Raw genomic sequence first — 6000 nt, 5'->3', positions numbered from 1 at the left:
AGATAATAAAAGTAACATTTTGAGAGGTGTTTGTTGTTGTCAACGACTGGTAGCGGGTACTCTAACCCCCTTGCCAGACAACCTTCAAAGAGCGGCTCCCATTTTATTTTTATTTTGTGTGGCACTCCTTCCAACCTTTCTTTCACAAACCATGGCTAACCGAATCCTCGGGTGCCTGCCAACAATCTCATACCATGAAGGAGTGCCTTTTTATTTTAGTTTTATTATGATGACACTCCCCCCAACCTTTGCTTACACAAGCCATGGCTAACCGAATCCTTCGGGTGCCGTCCATCAATCACATAACATGGAGGAGTGTCTAATTAGTTTAATTAGTTTGGGACTGGGAATCCCATTGCCAGCTCTTTTTGCAAAATTATTGGATAAGCGGATGAAGCCACTAGTCCATTGGTGAAAGTTGCCCAACAAGATTGTAAGATAAAACACCACATACTTCCTCATGAGCTATAAAACATTGACACAAATAAGAGATAGTATATTTTGAATTGTTTAAAGGTAGCACACGAAATATTTACTTGGAATGGCAGGAAATACCATGTAGTAGGTAGGTATGGTGGACACAAATGGCATAGGTTTGGGCTAAGGTTTGGATGCACGAGAAGTATTCCCTCTCAGTACAGGTCTTTGGCTAGCAAGGTTAATTAGCAAGCATAAGAGTCGAGGGAAACAAACAAATATACATGTGATAGAAACAATCATGCATCTTCCTTGTAAGCACAAACAATTTTAACTTCAGAATAATAAGCTATGAGCTAACAAGAAAGAAAGACAATGAAATAACTACATGTATTTCTCTTTTCTACTTAAACCTCAAAGTGTTGTTGCTATTGACCAATGCTAAGTTTGCCAAAACCAAATAGATTTATTCAATGCTCCCAAAGTGATACCAATACTAACAACAAGGTAAATCATATAATAGAGATTGCAAACTAAAATAAGATGTGCAATATGTAAATGATAAGACTTCTCATTAATATTCCATAACGATAACCCGCACCAAGGGATACATAGATAACCAACTAAAGGAGAGATACTTCCAAACTACAACCCATCTTATATGATAACTTCCCTACTCATGATATGACACTACTTGACAGTAAAAAGTAAAAGGTAGTGATGATGTGATACCGTGGCACTCCCCCAAGCTTGGAACAACCAAGGGGATGCCAATACCGATGATGAATTACTCCTTCGGCGATGGTGGTGATGAACTCCTCCCGCGCTTCTTACAGATCTCTTTCAGCTTCAGTTTCTCAGCTTGGCAATTCTGCACTAAGACTCGAAGAGATTCATTGTTATCTGAAGTTGGTGATGATGACCTTGTGATGTGAATCGAGTGGTATTCCAGCATTCCACGGAGACGGCAATTCTCCTCCTGGAGTATCTCCACTTCTCTTCTTAGAGCCTGATATTGATCACAAAACTCATCGGTAGTCCGTAGAGCTTCTTCCAACACAGGGAAGGAGTCGAGGCTAAGAGCGGGTGGTAAAGGTCCCTGCAAGTTATGAGAAAAAGAACGTCGAGTGTCAACAGATCCCACCAAGATTTGCTTGCTCCCAACGGCTTGCTGCTCTTGTCTTGATGGCACCCTCTTCACTTCTTCCTCCGAAAACCCCTTGCCCTTGTTGTTGGAGGCCATGGTGCTTCTAGACCGAAAACAGATCCTGGCAGAAACAGCTCGAAACAAAACACGTCGAGAAAACGATATACGGACCTCCAGGGGTCAGGGGGATTATATAGCAAAAAATTTCTCGACAAAAGGAAAGTACCAGATCGAACCAGGGTCGGAAAGGGGCGATGAGGCGGCCAGACCATAGGTCGGCGCGGGCCCAGGTCAGGCCGCGCTGGCCTATGGTGGCACGCCCTCGTGCGTCTTTTCCACTCCGTTTCGATCTCGTAATTTTTCATATTTTCCAAAAACAGCAAAAATATTGTTCGGAAAGTGAATTGCGAACTTTTCATTACCAGTACTGTTACCTATTCAAAGTCGAGTTCTGGCGGACTGTCAATTTGTCCTTTAATGAAAGCCTCCGGTGTTTCCACTTGAATAATATCAACATCAACATTATAGGAATCACCCGAGATATAATGCTTGAGTCTTTGTCCATTCACCACTTGCATAGCATTGCCTTGGAGAGAGCTAATTTTAGTTGCTCCTGAACGATACACCTCCTCAACAACATATGGTCCTTCCCATTTCGAGAGTAATTTCCCTGCAAAGAATCTGAGACGAGACCGATACAATAGGACTTTATCTCCAATATTAAATTCTCTTTTGATAATCCTTCTATCATGCCATTTTTTAACTTTCTCTTTGAAGAGTTTAGCATTTTCATAAGCTTCACTTCTCCATTCATCTAGAGAACTTAATTGCAACAACCTCTTATCACCGGCAAGTTTAGGATCTTTATTTAATTCTCTAACTGCCCAATAAGCTTTGTGCTCTAGTTCTAAAGGTAAATGACAAGCTTTCCCATAAACCATTTTATAAGGTGACATTCCCATGGGATTTTTATAAGCAGTTCTATAAGCCCATAGTGCATCCTTCAATTTACTAGCCCAATTCTTTCTAGTTTTATTAACAGTCTTTTGCAAGATAGATTTAATCTCTCTATTTGATAATTCTACTTGCCCACTAGTTTGAGGATGATAAGCGGAAGCAATTCTATGATTAATACCATACCTAGCAAGAGTTTTTCTAAAACCTTCATGAATAAAATGAGAACCTCCATCAGTCATAATATATCTAGGCACTCCAAATCTAGGAAAAATAATGTCTAAAAGCATTCTTAAAGAGGTCTCACCATCAGCACTTTTTGTAGGTATGGCTTCCACCCATTTAGTAACATAATCAACAGCAACAAGTATATGAGTGTTACCTTCTGAAGACGGAAAAGGTCCCATGAAGTCAAATCCCCAACAATCAAATGGTTCAATAACAAGAGTATAATTCATAGGCATTTCATTACGTCTGGAGATATTACCAACCCTTTGGCATTCATCACAAGATAAAATAAACTTTCTCGCATCCTTGAAGAGAGTTGGCCAATAAAAACCTGATTGTAGAACCTTTTGCGTGGTTCTTTCTCCGGCGTGATGTCCTCCATAAGCACTACCATGACATTTACTCAATATCTCTTGTTGTTCATATTCGGGAACACACCTTCGCAGAATACCATCCACTCCTTCTTTATATAAGTGTGGGTCATCCCAGAAATAATGCCTCAAGTCATAAAAGAATTTCCTCCTTTGCTGAGCTGAAAAGGTTGGAGGCAAGTACTTGGAAACAATAAAGTTAGCATAATCAGCATACCAAGGACTGTCTCGCGAGCTCACCTTTATTGCAGCCAATTGTTCATTTGGAAAACTATCATTAACAGGAACAGGATCATAAGCAATATTTTCCAATCTAGACAAATTATCAGCAACAGGATTATCAGCACCCTTCCTATCCACAATATGTAAATCAAATTCTTGCAACAGAAGTACCCATCTAATAAGCCTCGGCTTAGCATCTTTCTTTGTCATAAGGTATCTAATTGCAGCATGATCAGTATGAATCGTAACTTTTGAATCAACAATATAAGATCTAAATTTATCGCAAGCAAAGACTATAGCTAATAATTCTTTTTCAGTTGTAGCATAATTTCTTTGAGCAGCATCAAGAGTTTTACTAGCATAATGAATAACATTCAGTTTTTATCTACTCGCTATCCAAGAACAGCGCCTACAGCAAAATCACTAGCATCACACATAATTTCAAAAGGTAAGTTCCAATCAGGAGGTTCAACTATAGGAGCAGTTGTTAAGGCTTTCTTAAGAGTTTCAAAAGCTTCCTTACAATCGTCATCAAAAACAAATGGTACGTCTTTTTGAAGAAGATTAGTAAGAGGCTTTGAAATCTTGGAGAAATCTTTAATAAATCTCCTATAAAACCCAGCATGACCAAGAACACTACGAATACCTCTAACATCCCTCGGATAGGGCATCTTCTCAATTGCTTCAACTTTAGCTCTATCAACTTCAATACCTCTCTCAGAAATTTTATGTCCCAATACAATTCCTTCATTAACCATAAAGTGGCATTTCTCCCAATTAAGAACAAGGTTAGTTTCTTCACATCTCTGCAAAACTTTATCAAGGTTTCGCAAGCAACTATCAAAAGAATTCCCATAGACGGAAAAATCATCCATGAATACTTCCACAATACTCTCACAAAAGCCATGAAAAATAGCAGACATGCATCTTTGAAAAGTAGCAGGAGCATTACATAAACCAAAAGGCATACGCCTATAAGCATAAGTTCCATAGGGACAAGTAAAAGTGGTTTTCTCTTGATCTTTAGTTTTAACAGCAATTTGTGAAAACCCAGAATAACCATCAAGAAAGCAAAAATGAGTATTTTTAGACAATCTTTCTAACATTTGATCAATAAATGGTAAAGGGTAATGATCTTTCTTAGTAACTTTATTAACTTTTCGAAAATCAATGCACATTCTATACCCTACAACTACTCTTTGAGGGATGAGCTCATCATTATCATTAGGCACAACAGTCATTCCTCCTTTCTTAGGAACACAATGCACAGGACTAACCCATCTACTATCAGCAATAGGATATATAATACCTGCTTCAAGAAGTTTTAATACCTCATTCCTTACCACCTCCTTCATCTTCGGAATTAGACGACGCTGATGTTCAACAACAGGCTTTGCATCATCTTCCATATTAATAGCATGTTGACAAATAGAAGGAGAAATCCCCTTCAAATCATCAAGAGTGTAGCCAATAGCTCCTCGGTGTTTCTTCAATATTTCCAATAACCTTTCTTCCTCAATCTCTGAAAGCTTAGAACTAATAATAACAGGATATATTTTCTTATCATCAATATGAGCATATTTAAGATTATCAGGTAAAGGCTTTAAATCAAAAACAAGATCTTCCTTTGGTGGCGGTGTTGTACCCAAATCTTCCACCGGTAAATCATGCTTGAGAATAGGTTGGCGAAGAAAAATTTCCTCAAGCTCATCTCTTTCTTTCCTAAAAACTTCACTCTCGCTATTCTCCAAATGTTGCTGCAAAGGATTATTAGGAACAAGAACAATAGATGCACACTGCTCCATTTTAAAATCATCACTAGGCAAATCAGCTTTATAAGGAGTTTTGGTAAATTTAGAGAAGTTAAACTCATAAGATTCACCAGCAAATTTAGTAAAAATTTTCTCTTTCTTGCAATCTATAATAGCTCCACAAGTATTTAGAAAAGGTCTACCAAAAATAATAGGACAATAATCATAGCAGCAGAACCAAGTACCAAAAAGTCAGCAGGATATTTAATCTTACCGCATAAAACTTCCACATCTCGAACAATACCAATTGGAGAAATAGTTTCTCTATTAGCCAGCTGAATAACCACATCAATATCTTCAAGTTCACAAGAATCAATTTCGTGCATAATCTCCGTGTAAAGCTCATAAGGAATAGCACTAACACTTGCACCAATATCACATAAACCATAATAGCAATGATCACCAATTCTAACAGATAGCATAGGAACACTAACTTGTTTGGGTTTATTAGGATGTGAAACAATATTAGAAGCATCTTCACAGAAAATAATATGACCATCCTCCACATTTTCAGTCACAAGATCTTTAACTATTGCAACAGCAGGTTCAACTTTTATTTGTTCTTCAGGTTCTACAGGTTTCTTTTCACTTTTATGAACCGCACTATTTATAACAGAGTACTCCTTCATTTTAGCAGGGAAAGGAATTTTTTCAATATAAGCTTCAGGAATAACATGATCAGCAGTTTCGACTACAACACATTTATTAATAGATGAATCAATTTTATCTTTATACGGTTCATGATACTTATCAAAATTCTTCTTAGGCAATTCATAATGAGAGGCAAAAGCTTTATAAAGATTTGCAGCAACTTGAGAATCAAGACCATATGTAGCACTCATATTACGAA

This window comes from Lolium perenne, chromosome 4 (assembly GCF_019359855.2).
Source record: "Lolium perenne isolate Kyuss_39 chromosome 4, Kyuss_2.0, whole genome shotgun sequence".
Classification (NCBI taxonomy): Eukaryota; Viridiplantae; Streptophyta; class Magnoliopsida; order Poales; family Poaceae; genus Lolium; species Lolium perenne.
This window is presented reverse-complemented; position numbering follows the sequence as displayed.